The sequence below is a fragment of the Labrus mixtus genome, chromosome 11, assembly GCF_963584025.1.
Source record: "Labrus mixtus chromosome 11, fLabMix1.1, whole genome shotgun sequence".
Lineage (NCBI taxonomy): Eukaryota > Metazoa > Chordata > Actinopteri > Labriformes > Labridae > Labrus > Labrus mixtus.
The window spans coordinates 275,649-291,220 of NC_083622.1; the positions used below are offsets into that span (position 1 = coordinate 275,649).

The 15,572-nt window shown below is 44.8% G+C and overlaps 1 pseudogene; it reads left to right on the forward strand.

The window, feature by feature from the left end:
- The first annotated feature begins 263 nt into the window (after positions 1-263).
- The window catches only part of LOC132983149 (immunoglobulin superfamily DCC subclass member 3-like), a 16,036-nt pseudogene continuing 727 nt past the window's right edge, over positions 264-15,572 (forward strand).

A 15,572-nucleotide genomic window follows, 5' to 3' on the forward strand; every position in this document is an offset into this window, starting at 1 on the left:
GACCTCCTGACTTAGTGTGGAGGGATGTGGCCAGCTGCATATTCAGGCGAGTAAATAACCTGGGACTGGATGCTGCTCTGTTTTTAACTGATTTAAAAATGTTAAAGTTAAGTGTGCTACCTCGGTTTTATCAAGGGGTTTTTAAATCCTGCACTTTATTTGACTGGAAACAACTTAAATATAACTCTCTGCACTGGTTGTTGATGGGGCCTTTAGTTTGTGGTGCCAGACTGGATGTGTGTTGCAGCTCCGTACCAGGACTGATGGGGGCGTTGTGTAGCACAAAGACCGTGTCACTGAAACAACTGGTGGACTCTGCGGGACCAGCACTCTCTGACATCCAGGCCGTGAGTTCTCTGTTGGAGGTCCGTTCTGCCAGACTGGTTCAGAGAAGTCTGGAGCTGTGGAGACAGAAGCTCTCTGCTAAGGAGAAGAGCCTGCTCCGAGTGTACAGTTAGGGAGGGGTTCAACCTGACCCCACGGACATGTTCCCTGACCTCCACCTCAACCCGGGGTTCACAGAGCTCAGTGGTCCCCTCCTGACTGTGAGAGACAATGAAACATTAAATCTGCACAGCGTGGACCAAAAGACTCTTTACAAAAACTGTGTGAAAAACATAAACCAGAAGAACCTGGCTGATCGAGCTGTCTCAGTGTGGACCGACAGACTCGGGGGGCAGGCCCCTCAGTGGAGGACTCTGTACAAACCACCTTTAAAAAACAAACTGGTGACCTTCAGTGGAGGATTTTACACGGTGCTATTGCTGCTAATGCGTTTTTATCTGTTATTAATCCAGTTCTTTTAAACGTCCTTTCTGTGCTCTGCCTGAGAATGTGTTTCATGTCTTTTCTGAGTGCACCAGACTTACTGTTTTTTTTAGTTTTTTAACTGTTTTTTTTAATTCTTTTGGTGTTGTTTTTAGTTTTTTAACAGTTTTTTTAGTTTTTTAACAATTTTTTTAGTTTTTTAACAGTTTTTTTAGTTTTTTAACTGTTGTTTTTAATTCTTTTGGTGTTGTTTTTTCAGGTCCTGTTTTTATCAGTGGAATCCGTTACAGAAAAGAAACTAAATTGAAGTGCCAACTTTTGAACTTTTTAATTGGTGAAGTGAAATTAGCTATTTATATTACAAGACGAGACAAGATACAGACCTAATGTTGATATGGTGGCCTTGTGGAGGTGCAACATTAAAGCCCGGCTAAGGCTTGAGTTCTGTTTCCACAGGACCACGGGGAACATGGAAAAGTTCCTGGAGCTGTGGGGATATGAGGAAATAATGTGTTGTGTGTCAGAAAAAGGAGAGCTGAGCTTCAGAAACTGTCTCGGCTGTTAATGTGAAAGTGTTTGTTGATTGAATTTAGCAGTTTGCCTGTTTAGATTTATGTAAATAAAGTATTTTTTAAAAATCAAAAAAATCTCTTCTTCCTCTTCCTCTCTTCTTCTTCTTCTCTTCTTTTCTTCTTCCTCTCTTCTTCTCTTCTTTTCTTCTACCTCTTCTTCTCTTCTTCTTCTTCTCTTCTTTTCTTCTACCTCTTCTTCTCTTCTACCTCTTCTTCTTCTTTTCTTCTACCTCTTCTTCTTCTTTTCTTCTACCTCTTCTTCTTCTCCTTCTTCTTTTCTTCTACCTCTTCTTCTCTTCTACCTCTTCTTCTTCTTCTTCTTTTCTTCCACCTCTTCTTCTCCTTCTTCTTTTCTTCTACCTCTTCTTCTTCTCTTCTACCTCTTCTTCTTCTTCTTTTCTTCTACCTCTTCTTCTTCTTCTTCTCTTCTTTTCTTCTTCTTCTTCTTCTTCTCTTCTTTTCTTCTTCTTCTTCTTCTCTTCTACCTCTTCTTCTTCTTCTTCTCTTCTTCTACCTCTTCTTCTTCTTCTTCTCTTCTTCTACCTCTTCTTCTTCTTCTTTTCTTCTACCTCTTCTTCTTCTTCTACTTCTCTTCTTCTACCTCTTCTTCTTCTTCTTCTTCTTCTTCTACCTCTTCTTCTTCTTCTCTTCTTCTACCTCTTCTTCTTCTCTTCTTTTCTTCTTCTTCTACCTCTTCTTCTTCTTCTTCTTCTTATCTTCTTCTACCTCTTCTTCTTCTCTTCTTTTCTTCTTCTTCTTCTTCTTCTCTTCTTCTACCTCTTCTTCTTCTTCTCTTCTTCTACTTCTTCTCTTCTTCTACCTCTTCTTCTTCTTCTTCTTCTTCTTCTCTTCTTCTACCTCTTCTTCTACCTCTTCTTCTTCTCTTCTTCTACCTCTTCTTCTTCTTCTCTTCTTCTACTTCTTCTTCTCTTCTTCTACCTCTTCTTCTTCTTCTTCTTCTTCTTCTTCTTCTTCTCTTCTTCTACCTCTTCTTCTTCTTCTTCTCTTCTTCTACTTCTTCTTCTCTCACTGAATGTGTGTTGACTGTAGATAATAATTTACAGATCATGGTTCACGTTCAAAGAGGATGTCCACGTCATCCTGTTTCTGCCCGACCATGATGCTTTGCTGCAGATTTAACATCAGTATATAAAGTTGATGCCCCCCCCCCATTTCTAATGCAGCAGCTCCTCAGCTGTGACCCCCTCCCCCCTGAGGGTCAGAGGTTCAGTGCCCCCCCCTCCATCATGCGTTCCCTGCTGTCCCTCTGGCCCCGCCCCTCTCCATCAGAGGCCCCTCCCCCTCATCCCCCGGTCGGTCAGGTCAGTTGTGTTCAGGTCTCCATGCGAGGAGCAGTGTGTGTGAGCTGCAGCCTGGCAGACAAACTGAGGGATTAATGAACCTTTTCCAAGAGGAGCAGGACTGAAGAAGAAGAAGAGTTCCTGTGTGTTTCTGAGCTGCTCGTGTGTGTGTGTGTGTGTGTTTCAGTGTGTGTGTGATGACTTTAAGGATTTAAGGATGATGAAGATGCTGCTGCTGCTGCTGGGACTCTGCTGCTCAGGTCTGACATGTCTTCTTTCTTAATTATTATTATACCGTAAGACTTCTATTAACAGTCTGTGAAATGACTTTAACTATTGTTGAAAGATTATAATACTTATATATAGATTTATATTGAAGAGTGCACAGGATTCTAAAATCATTGATAAATCATGAATTCGAGGTTTATTATCCTGAACACATGGAGCTTTATTCTGTCTCTGATGTTGAAGCTGAGACCTTTAAACACCTCGTTAAAGACGGGCTTCTATTAGGAGTTTTACGGTATTTACATGTTTATTATGAAGGTATGATGATCATATCACTGTCAAACTTTAATGTGAGTTTGTGATGCAGGACGATGTCATATCACTCATTATCATTATATTTATTATTTTAACATTATTATAAAAGTTAACTCTGATGTCTCTGTGAGCAGACGGTCCTCACAAATATACATGTTCATCACTTCATCTCCATACACACACTCCGTCTGTCTGTGTGTGTGTGTGTGTGTGTGTGTGTGTGTGTGTGTCAGTCTCCTATTGTAATGAGGACCTGCCACAGAGATGAACTTATAAACTAATTTATTAATTCATTATCACTCAATCAAGAAACAACAATAATCATGTTCTAAAAACCCTATTTACACAAACAAACAAACAGTCCTTCACAGAAACAATCAGAACAAAGTGCGTGTTAACCCTTTAACCCTCAGGCGCTGTATGCTGCCTGACAGACCGCACTGAGGGACTACACTGTGTTCTCACAAGTATACAAGAACACTGCTGTCTCTGTGTGAGCAGGCTGTGGTCTCCTTCAGTGGGCCTGGAAACAGTCACAGTGGTCATTGGGGAGGTTTCCAGGTGTCCTTGAAGAAGTTTCTCTGGTCCTTGAACAGGTCATCAGGGTCCTTGAGAAGGCTCCATGTAGCCTTGAAGTTTCTGCAGGTTGTAACGGGAGTTCCAGATGTCCTTGAAAACTTTGGTCTTAGATGAGATTGGTCCTTGAGATTGTTCCAAGGAATTTACCTCGTGTCAGTGAGCCCCAGGTGGCCTTGAAAATAGTTCCAGGACTCATTAAGAAGAAAGCTGATGAATAACCCCATCAGCTGATGAAACAGGAAGTGACTCAGCAGCTCTAATTGGCTCTAATTAGAAACACACTGTGTGTGTGTGTGTGTGTGTGTGTGTGTGTGTGTGTGTGTGTGTGTGTGTGTGTGTGTGGTTCTCACGATTGAACCTTCATCATCATCAGTCTGATCACGTCTGTGTGTGTGTGTGTGTGTGTATGTGTGTGTGTGTGTTGGTTGGGGGGGTGTTGATTAAAAATTGTGAAGTTCACGGTCAGATTTGGGCGTGCGACAATGCACCACAGAGAGAAAAAGGGAGGGGGCGGCGCTTCAGGACCTGAACTCAGGCTCTCATGACCTTTAGGGGCCGAGGTCATTGTCAGTGGGGGGGGGGGGGGGGGATTTAGAGGGCAGGTCAGAGTGTGTGTGTGGCGGGTGTCTGTCTGCTCCAGTGTTTTAAACGCCCCCCCCCCCCCTGAATAATGAGGACCCAGATGGAGGTTTAATCCTGAACAGACGACAGACCCTCTGATCAGAGAAATAATAACAGCTGACTCGTTTATAAGATTAGTTTTATTTTGAAATCTCTTTTGAATGATTTCTGATTTTTAAAGTTTGTCTCGACTGTCAACACGACACTTTGTATGCAGCTCTTTTATTGTATTAAATATTTAAATATTAGTTCCTGCTTTATTTTGACGGGACAGTTTCCTCCTGAGGAGTGTTTCTACCATCGTCACGTTTCACAAACGATGATGAGGGTTTTATAAACAATAATCTTCGTCCTCATCACAGCTAAGTTAGAAACACTGCTCATGGTCCTGATGACATCACTGATGACATCACTATCATCTTGGCAGTAAACCATCCGTGGTCAGTTTGGACAATTCTGTTGGATCAGTGATGAGTTCAGGGTCGTCTTTGTTCTGTAAAAATGAGTTTCTGAGGAGAAAGACACAAAGAGGTGTGAAAAGAGATGCTGTGGTTTCCTCTTCCTGATGACATCACTGATGACATCACTGATGAGCGGCTGAGAAAGCGTTCTGGCTCGGTGTGGGTTAAGTTCTGGTTTGATCCGTTGTTTCCAGTCAGTCGGTGTGACGAGAGCTCAAAGTCTGACCCAGACTCCGTGACCTGGGTCTGGCCTGACATGTTTAAAGCAGGTCATAAGAACTGGTTCTGGTCTTCAGACCTGGTCCTGGTCTTCAGATCTGGTCTTGGTCTTGGTAACGATCAGGAATCTGGATTGAATTTAAATTCTGGTTACAAAACCCAGAAACGGTGATGAAAAGATGAAGATTGATGAAGAGTTTAATGAGGAAGAGGAGGAATGATGTGATGACGAAGGCTTTCTCGACGAGCAGCTGCAGGATGAAGAAGAGTTTCTGTGTTCACCCCCCAAGTGTCTGTTGTGTCTGGTTCACACTGTTGTTGTCTTATTGTTGTCATTCATTCTGAGGGGGGGGGGGGCAGGGGGGGGGGTCCTCCTGCAGGCCGTCGTCTCGTTTCCTCCCACACGAGGACGGAGAGCAGCTGGGACCAGAACAAGATGAAGGCCGGGGGTTCGACAGGGAGGGAGGGGTTGGAGGTGGGGGGTGGGAAAGTCTCGGCCAAGTTCAAGTTGAAAAGAGGAGGGAGAGGATGATGCGTTCACTGACTGTTCGTTTATTAAGTTTAATGTGAAGAACGATACTCCAAGTTTTATTTTGAAAATCCTCCCTCAGCTGTCCCACAAACATAAGAATTCACTTCCAGATGAATGAAGTGTGTGAGCTGAAGAGGACACAGTGAAGGTTTCTTCTTTTACTTTATGATCTTTGTAAATGACATCAGGAGGATTCAGAGTCATTCCTCATTTTTCTGCAGACAGATAAAAAAGGACTTAAAGGAGCAGTATGTAACTCTGCCCCCTAGTGTTTAAAATGGGTACTGCAGTCTAAATTCTAAACATCATAGAGATCTGTCTCCCCCCCCCTCCTCTCTAGAGTCCATGCTCACACAGGTCACCATGTGGTGGACTCTGAAGCTTCAGTGTTTATCCAGCTCTGCATGGGTCTGTAAACCTTTCTGTGTTCTAACCTCTCTCCATTTTTCAAAAGCATCTCCAATATTGATCCTAGTTTGAGCACGTTTCTGCTCGTGGAGCTTATTAGAAACATGCAGAGGCTTTTTAGGTCGGGTACAATCACTTCTATCTGAACCACTTCTCTTGCCCGCTTCCATCGCTGCAACACCTGTTGACCTGATAACTGCTCTCATATCTGACAAACAGAGGGGCGTCCAAAACGGCCGTGTGTGTGTGTGTGTGTGTGTGTGTGTGTGTGGGGGGGGGGGGGTGTCTTAAAAGCGCCTACCTTCTCTGGTCCAAACAAATCCAGAGCATTCAGGAGCAGAATCTAAAGTTAGAAGGAGGACATACTGACTGCTGCATTGTTGTCAGAGAAGCCAGCACTTCAACATGTTTCCTTAATGATCAGATAGTAAGATACCTTTATCATCTCACTCTCTACACAGCTCACTGATTGATCATGAATTTGTGTTACTGATCTCCAACAGCTTCTTCATCATCACCATCATCAACATCACCATCATCATCATCATGGATGAGTTACAGCTGATTTAAGGTGTCGTTCATTTCTTTACGTCAGACCTGGTTGTGTATTTCCTGTTACCTGTGAGACCAAACTGAGGGCTCACAGTCTCACTGGGTTTCTGTCTCAGGTGTGATTGGAGACTCCGAGCTTGCCTTCCTCAGAGAACCTGCTGATGTCATTGCTGTGAGGGACCGCCCCCTGATGCTGGACTGTCAGGTGGAGGGGGAGGGGCCAATCACCATCACCTGGAGACAGAACGGAGTTCCTGTGGTAATGGGCACCAGGGCGACGGTGCTCATTAACGGCACGTTGCTCATAAAGAATGTCGCCAAAAGACGAGAGAGCAACGAGACAGACGCAGGAGAGTATGACTGCGCCGCACAGAACCGCTACGGACGCCTGATCAGCCGCAAAGCCCGCGTGCTGCTCGCCTGTGAGTCACATGACCTCCGAGGTCACACACAAGGTCACACACTGTAACACACACACACACACACACAACATATTGATTACCTGTTGTCACCCCCAGCCCTCCCCAAGTTCCTCGCTCACCCGGAGAATATGGTGGTGGATGAAGGGGGCGTGGCCAGACTCAACTGTCAGGTAAATGGAATCCCAGAAGCCAACATCACCTGGCAGAGAGACCGACGCCCACTGAGCACCGAGGACGCCAGGTACTGCTGAACGCGATGTTTAATGAATGTTACCGTGTGCTGACATGAGGAGTCTGACGCGAGTTTGTTTATATCTGTAATGTGTATTTCTCTCACGCAGGTACACTCTGCTGCCTAACGGCGTGTTGCAGATCACTGCCGTGAGGCGACCAGACAGCGGTGTATTTCGATGTGTCGCAACAAACATCGCCAACACCCGATACAGCCACGAGGCCCAGCTGTCTGTCACCGGTAAGACTAGACTCAGGGTTTAATAAAACCAGACTCAAGGTTTAATAAAACCAGACTCAGGGTTTAATAAAACCAGACTCAGGGTTTAATAAGACCAGACTCAGGGTTTAATAAAACCAGACTCAAGGTTTAATAAGACCAGACTCAGGGTTTAATAAAACCAGACTCAGGGTTTAATAAAACCAGACTCAGGGTTTAATAAAACCAGATTCAGGGTTTAATAAAACCAGACTCAGGGTTTAATAAGACCAGACTCAGGGTTTAATAAAACTAGACTCAGGGTTTAATAAAACCAGACTCAAGGTTTAATAAGACCAGACTCAGGGTTTAATAAAACCAGACTCAGGGTTTAATAAAACCAGATTCAGGGTTTAATAAAACCAGACTCAGGGTTTAATAAGACCAGACTCAGGGTTTAATAAAACTAGACTCAGGGTTTAATAAAACCAGACTCAAGGTTTAATAAAACCAGACTCAAGGTTTAATAAGACCAGACTCAGGGTTTAATAAGACCAGACTCAGGGTTTAATAAAACCAGACTCAGGGTTTAATAAAACCAGACTCAAGGTTTAATAAAACCAGACTCAGGGTTTAATAAGACCAGACTCAGGGTTTAATAAAACCAGATTCAGGGTTTAATAAGACCAGACTCAGGGTTTAATAAGACCAGACTCAGGGTTTAATAAAACCAGACTCAGGGTTTAATAAGACCAGACTCAGGGTTTTATAAAACCAGACTCAGGGTTTAATAAAACCAGACTCAGGGTTTAATAAGACCAGACTCAGGGTTTAATAAAACCAGACTCAGGATTTAATAAAACCAGACTCAGGGTTTAATAAAACCAGACTCAGGGTTTTATAAAACCAGACTCAGGGTTTAATAAGACCAGACTCAGGGTTTAATAAAACCAGACTCAGGATTTAATAAAACCAGACTCAGGGTTTAATAAAACCAGACTCAGGGTTTAATAAAACCAGACTCAGGGTTTAATAAGACCAGACTCAGGGTTTAATAAAACCAGATTCAGGGTTTAATAAAACCAGACTCAGGATTTAATAAAACCAGACTCAGGATTTAATAAAACCAGACTCAGGGTTTAATAAGACCAGACTCAGGGTTTTATAAAACCAGACTCCTTCTCTCTATACTCACAAAGTGTTGTGGTTCTGGTCCAGTTGCAGGATCCAGGATCTACAAGGAACCGGTCATCCTTTCGGGTCCTCAGAACCTCACCATTAACGTGCATCAGACGGCGGTCCTGGAATGCATCGCCACAGGAAACCCGCGCCCCATCGTGTCCTGGAGCAGACTCGGTGAGATCAGCGATCAATCAGAAACCGGTCAGCGTTCCTGTCAGTGCAGTAACCATGGTAACATCATGTGTGTGTGTGTGTGTTTCAGACGGGCGGTCCATCGGTGTGGAGGGGATCCAGGTGTTGGGGACAGGTAACCTGATGATCTCTGACGCCACGCTGCAGCACTCGGGAGTCTACGTGTGTTCAGCTAACCGACCCGGCAGCCGGTCCCGAAGAACTGCACTCGGACGACTCGTAGTCCAAGGTACACAAAGACCACACCTTACACATAGGACTGCAAGAGTATTATGGGATGTAAAAGTGAGGGACAGCGGCGCTCTGAAAGCAAGACGTGGAGGAGGGGACAGGAAGTCTCCCACTTCTTACAAAGCTGGAGGTCCAAACTAAACGTGGTCAAAGTTTCAGATCAGGAGGTAAACGTGTGTTGGAGTAATCCCAGGATGAGTCTGCAGAGGGCGCTAAACGCCTCGTTCTGTAAATCACGCCATAGTTCCCCGATATGAATTTCACCAGACGGCTTCAAGCCTCTGAAACCTCTTACATAGACTCCCCTAGACACCTCATCTTCAGCTGTGTGTGTGTGTGTGTGTGTGTGTGTGTGTGTGTGTGTGTGTGTGTGTGTGTGTGTGTATCAGCTGATGGTTTCACTGAGTCTGTCCATCTACTGCTGTCTGCGACACAGGGGTCAGAGGTCATCACACTCATTCTGTGTGTGTGTGTCATTAGGATATAGATTTGCATGTGAAGAGTCCACTTCACAATGAGGACTTTATTCACACCCAGAGTCCGTCTGTCACACACACACACACACACACACACACACACACAATATATACGGAGAGCACAGGGTCTGTGCGTGCCGCCATCTTGGCTCTTATAATGATCAGTTTCATGTTATAGACTGACAGACAGACACTGTGTGTGTGTGTGTGTGTGTGTGTGTGTGTGTGTGTGTGTGTGTGTGTGTGTCTCTGTGTGTGTGTGTGTGTGTGTGTGTGTGTGTGTGTGTGTGTGTGTTTTGCTCTTGAACTTGAGTGTGTGTTGTCAGAGTGTGTGAAAGGTCGTCTCTCCTCAAATCAACTTTATTTCTATGTTAATGACCCCTCCCCCACACTTAGATGAATGACTCCTATTCACCCCCCCCCCCCCCCTCCCCATGACCTCTGACCCTCCTTCTCTGTATGAAAGTGGGCGGTCCTTCAGGAGGTTGTGTGAGGTGATACTATGTGGTGTCCCTGTTTGTTTCCGTGGAGACGGAGCAGACGGAGGCGAGACAGCACCTGTCTGTCTGCTGGAGAGGAAGGGTCAGAGGTCAACATGGTGCTCAAACACAAAGACAAGTTCAAGTCCAGAGCGAGGACTTTCTCACAGAGTGACGACGACCTCAGAGTCTCAGATCAACAACATGTTTGTTGTTTGGATCCGCAGCGTGTCAACAAAGAGCTGAACAAACTGTTTGATAATTATTCATATGATAACGAGGTTCAATACATTTCATATAGAAAGAGGAAATGATGCACAGTTTGAATTAAAGGATATAAATATAAACATTAATGTCACAGGATAAATAAATATGGAGATGAAAGTGAATCCAAATAAAATTGAAGATGTAATGAGGCGTTTAGTCAGAGAGTCTGCTGCCCCCTGCTGGACATAACCGGCACTGTCCACACAATAACACAACACAGAGAACTACAACTCTCCCACCCAAAAAACTACAACTCCCACCCAACCAAGAAACTACAACTCACCAACCCAAAGAACTACAACTGTGATGAGAATGTATATACTTATTACAGAACCAATGGAATCAGGAATTAATGACTCCATCCTGTTCTCTCTCCTCCCCCTCCTCTTCTTCCTCTTCTTCCTCCTCCTCTTCCTCCTCCTCTTCTTCCTCCTCTTCCTCCTCCTCTTCCTCCTCCTCTTCTTCCTCCTCCTCTTCCTCCTCTTCTTCCTCCTCTTCCTCCTCCTCTTCCTCCTCCTTTTCTTCCTCTTCTTCCTCCTCTTCCTCCTCCTCTTCCTCCTCCTCTTCTTCCTCCTCCTCTTCCTCCACTTCTTCCTCCTCTTCCTCCTCTTCTTCCTCCTCCTTTTCTTCCTCTTCTTCCTCCTCCTCTTCCTCCTCCTCTTCTTCCTCTTCTTCTTCCTCCTCTTCCTCCTCTTCTTCCTCCCCTTCCTCCTCTTCCTCCTCTTCTTCCTCCTCTTCCTCCTCCGCTTCTTCCTCTTCTTCCTCTTCCTCCTCTCTCAGCTCCTCCAGAGTTCGTGCAGTGGCCTCAGTCGGTCTCCAGACCAGCAGGGGGCAGTGCAGTCTTCAGCTGCACGGCGTCTGGAGCACCTGAGCCTCACCTGATCTGGCTGAAAAACGGCAAACTGTTGACGCCAAGCGGCAACGTCAAACTGACCAACGGAAACACGTAAGAACCCCGGTCCATGTGTACAGATGTACATGTGTAACAGGTGTAACAGGGGTAAACATGTACATAGTTCTCACATGTTCTAATACTGTCTTAGTTTATAATCCAGAGTTGATACACTAAAATCAAAAAGGGCCCTGTACTTAACCCCTCTGTCGCCCCCTGCAGGACTCTTGCCATCACACGGATCACCCCTGAGGACGAGGCCATCTATCAGTGCATCGCAGAGAACAGCGCCGGCACAAACCAGGCCAGCGCACGACTCGCCATCAGCCAGGGTCCTGAGCTGCCCGAGGCCCCCGCAGGCCTGAGGGCCTCCGCTCTGAGCTCCAGCAGCCTGCAGCTGAGCTGGGATCAGCCTGCAGAGAGCGCCAGCCAGCAGATCATTGGCTACGTCCTGCACATCAGACGACTGGGAGGTAAGAGCAGGAGAGAAAGAGAATCGACCAATAAGAAACCATACTTCACACTGACCTCTGACCTCTTACCCCTCAGAACCTGACAGTGCAGAACTGCAGGAGGCTGTGAGCACGACAACATTCAAACACGAGTTCATCAACCTGGAACCCGCAACAACCTATTCCATCTACCTGAAGGCGTACTCTGCTCAGGGGGGCAGCCAGCAATCCAACACCATCACCGCCACCACGCAGGGGGGCGGTACGTCCAGCTTAACTCACAGATACTGTCCACCTTAACTCACAGAAACTGTCCACCTTAAACCTGTCTCTGTCTGTGTGTCCCACAGTTCCCAGTCCTCCCAGTTTCTTCACTAAGGTTTTGAACCAGACGGCCATGCAGGTGTACTGGGACCTTCCCAGTAAGCCAGGAAAGCTGGAGGGCTTCAGACTGGAGTACCACAGGGTCTCCAACCCAGAGGTCAAGGGGCAGGAGATCTTCCCAGCACACATCAACACCCACACCATCTCCCATCTAGGTCAGTGTCTTAAAGGGACAGTGTGACAATAAACTGAGAGAATTGTTAGCTCTCAGTTTGTATGTCTTTAAAACTTCCAGCTTAGCTTAGCACAAAGGCTAGAAGCTAGCAGCTAGCTTAAGCAGACGGTAGAACGTGTTCTTCTGTTTGAGCTCAGCAGGGACCCATGAGACTTGAACTTGCAGGTTTAGACTCAGTTAGAGACTGATGAGACTGAGGTCCACATCAGGTCAGATTCTGATTGAATAAGAAAGTGTTATTTTGTGTGTTAGCTTGTTAAAATGCTAATTGTTGCTACCGTCTCTGTAGAGCCGGCAGCTGTTTATGAGATACAACTTGTGGCGTTTAACGGGAACGGAGACGGTCCGTCCAACCGGCGCTTGGTGTCCCTGTCAGAGGGAGGAGACACTGCGCCAGGTAAGATCCTTCACCTGACCTCTCACCCTTCCAGAGAAACACGTTCAACCAGTTGACTGAAGCTCTTTGTGTCCATCAGCTGGTCCTACATGTAACTGTGATCAGTCCTCTGGCTCTATGTCGCCCCTGCTGGTCGGAGTCCACAGCGGCCTCGCTTGCATTCTCTGCTGCCTGCTGCTCATCCTGCTGGGATACAGACGCAGGTATGTTCTTAATCACCATTATCATCATCATCACCATCATCATCACCATCATCATCACCATCATCACCATCACCATCACCACCACCATCACTATTACCATCATCATCATCACCACCATCACCATCACCATCACTATCATCATCATCATCATCATCATCATCACCATCACTATCATCATCACCATCATTATCACGATCACAATCATCACCATCATCATTATTACCATCACCACCATCATTATCACCATCATCACCATCACCACCATCACCATCATCACCATCATCATTATTACCATCACCACCATCATTATCACCATCATCACCATCACCACCATCACCACCATCACCATCACCATCATCATCATCATCACCATCACCATCATCATCATCATCATCACCATCATCATCACAATCACCAACATCACCACCATCACCATCATCATCATCATCACCATCACCATCATCATCATCATCATCACCACCATCATCACCACCATCATTATCACCATCATCACCATCACCACCATCACCACCATCACCATCATCATCATCACCACCATCATCACTATCACCATCATCATCACCATCACTATCATCATCATCATCACCATCAACACCATCATCATCATCATCATCATCATCATCATCATCATCATCATCATCATCATCACCATCATTATCACGATCACAATCATCACCATCATCATCACCATCATCACCATCAACACCATCATCATCACCATCATCATCACCATCATCATCACCATCATTATCACCATCATCATCACCATCATCACCATCACCATCATCATCATCATCATCATCACCATCATCATCACCATTACCATCACCATCATCACCATCATTATCACCATCATCATCACCATCATTATCACCATCATCACCATCACCATCATCACCATCATCACCATCATTATCACCAGCATCACCATCACCACCATCACCATCATCATCACCATCATCATCACCATCATCATCACCATCATTATCACCATCATCATCACCATCATTATCACCATCATTATCACCAACATCATCACATCACCATCATCATCACAATCACCAACATCATCATCATCATCACCACCATCATCATCACCATCATCATCACAATCACCAACATCATCATCATCACCATCATCATCACAATCACCAACATCACCATCATCATCACCATCATCACCATCATCATCACCATCATCATCATCACCATCATCATCACCATCAACATCATCATCATCATCACCATCATCATCACAATCACCAACATCATCATCATCATCATCATCATCATCATCATCATCATCATCATCACCATCATCATCATCATCATCACCATCATCATCATCATCATCATCACAATCACCAACATCATCATCATCATCATCATCATCACCATCATCATCACAATCACCAACATCATCATCATCATCATCACCATCATCATCACCATCATTATCACCATCATCATCACCATCACCATCATCATCATCATCACCATCATCATCACCATTACCATCACCATCATCACCATCATTATCACCATCATCATCATCACCATCATTATCACCATCATCACCATCACCATCATCACCATCATCACCATCATTATCACCAGCATCACCATCACCACCATCACCATCATCATCACCATCATCATCACCATCATCATCACCATCATTATCACCATCATCATCACCATCATTATCACCATCACCACCATCACCATCATCATCATCACCATCATCATCACCACCATCATTATCACCATCATTATCACCAACATCATCACATCACCATCATCATCACAATCACCAACATCATCATCATCATCACCACCATCATCATCATCATCATCATCATCATCATCACCATCATCATCACAATCATCATCACAAACACCAACATCATCATCATCACCATCATCATCACAATCACCAACATCACCATCATCATCACCATCATCACCATCATCATCACCATCATCATCATCACCATCATCATCATCACCATCACCATCATCATCATCATCACCATCATCATCACAATCACCAACATCATCATCATCATCATCATCATCATCATCACCATCATCATCATCATCATCACCATCATCACCATCACCAACATCATCATCATCATCACCATCATCATCACAATCACCAACATCATCATCATCATCACAATCATCATCACAATCACCAACATCATCATCATCATCACAATCATCATCACAATCACCAACATCATCATCATCACCATCATCATCATCACAATCACCAACATCATCATCATTATTACCATCATCATCATCATCATCATCACCATCATCATCACAATCACCAACATCATCATCATCATCACAATCATCATCACCATCATCATCATCATCATCATCATCACCACCATCATCACAATCACCAACATCATCATCATCATCATCATCATCATCATCATCATCATCATCATCATCACCATCATGTTCTTCATCACCTGATGATGTCATCATTCTGCTCTATGATTAGCATCTTCTGCAGAAAGGAAGCGAGCTGGGGGACCCCACCCACCCTCAATGGTGTTAGAGGTCATAAAGGCCAATCACATGAGAGCATGGAGCTGAGCCAGGTAAAACACACACACACACACACACACACACAAACAGGCCATGCTTTAAAGTAAAAGTGTTAAATCATCTTAAAGTCGTCCATGTCTTCTTTATGTCATTATTTATCAAACTGTTTTATGTTTGCTTCACCCACAGAGACTTGACTCCGCCCCTCCTCCAGTGATGGTCATGGTTGAACCAACTCCACT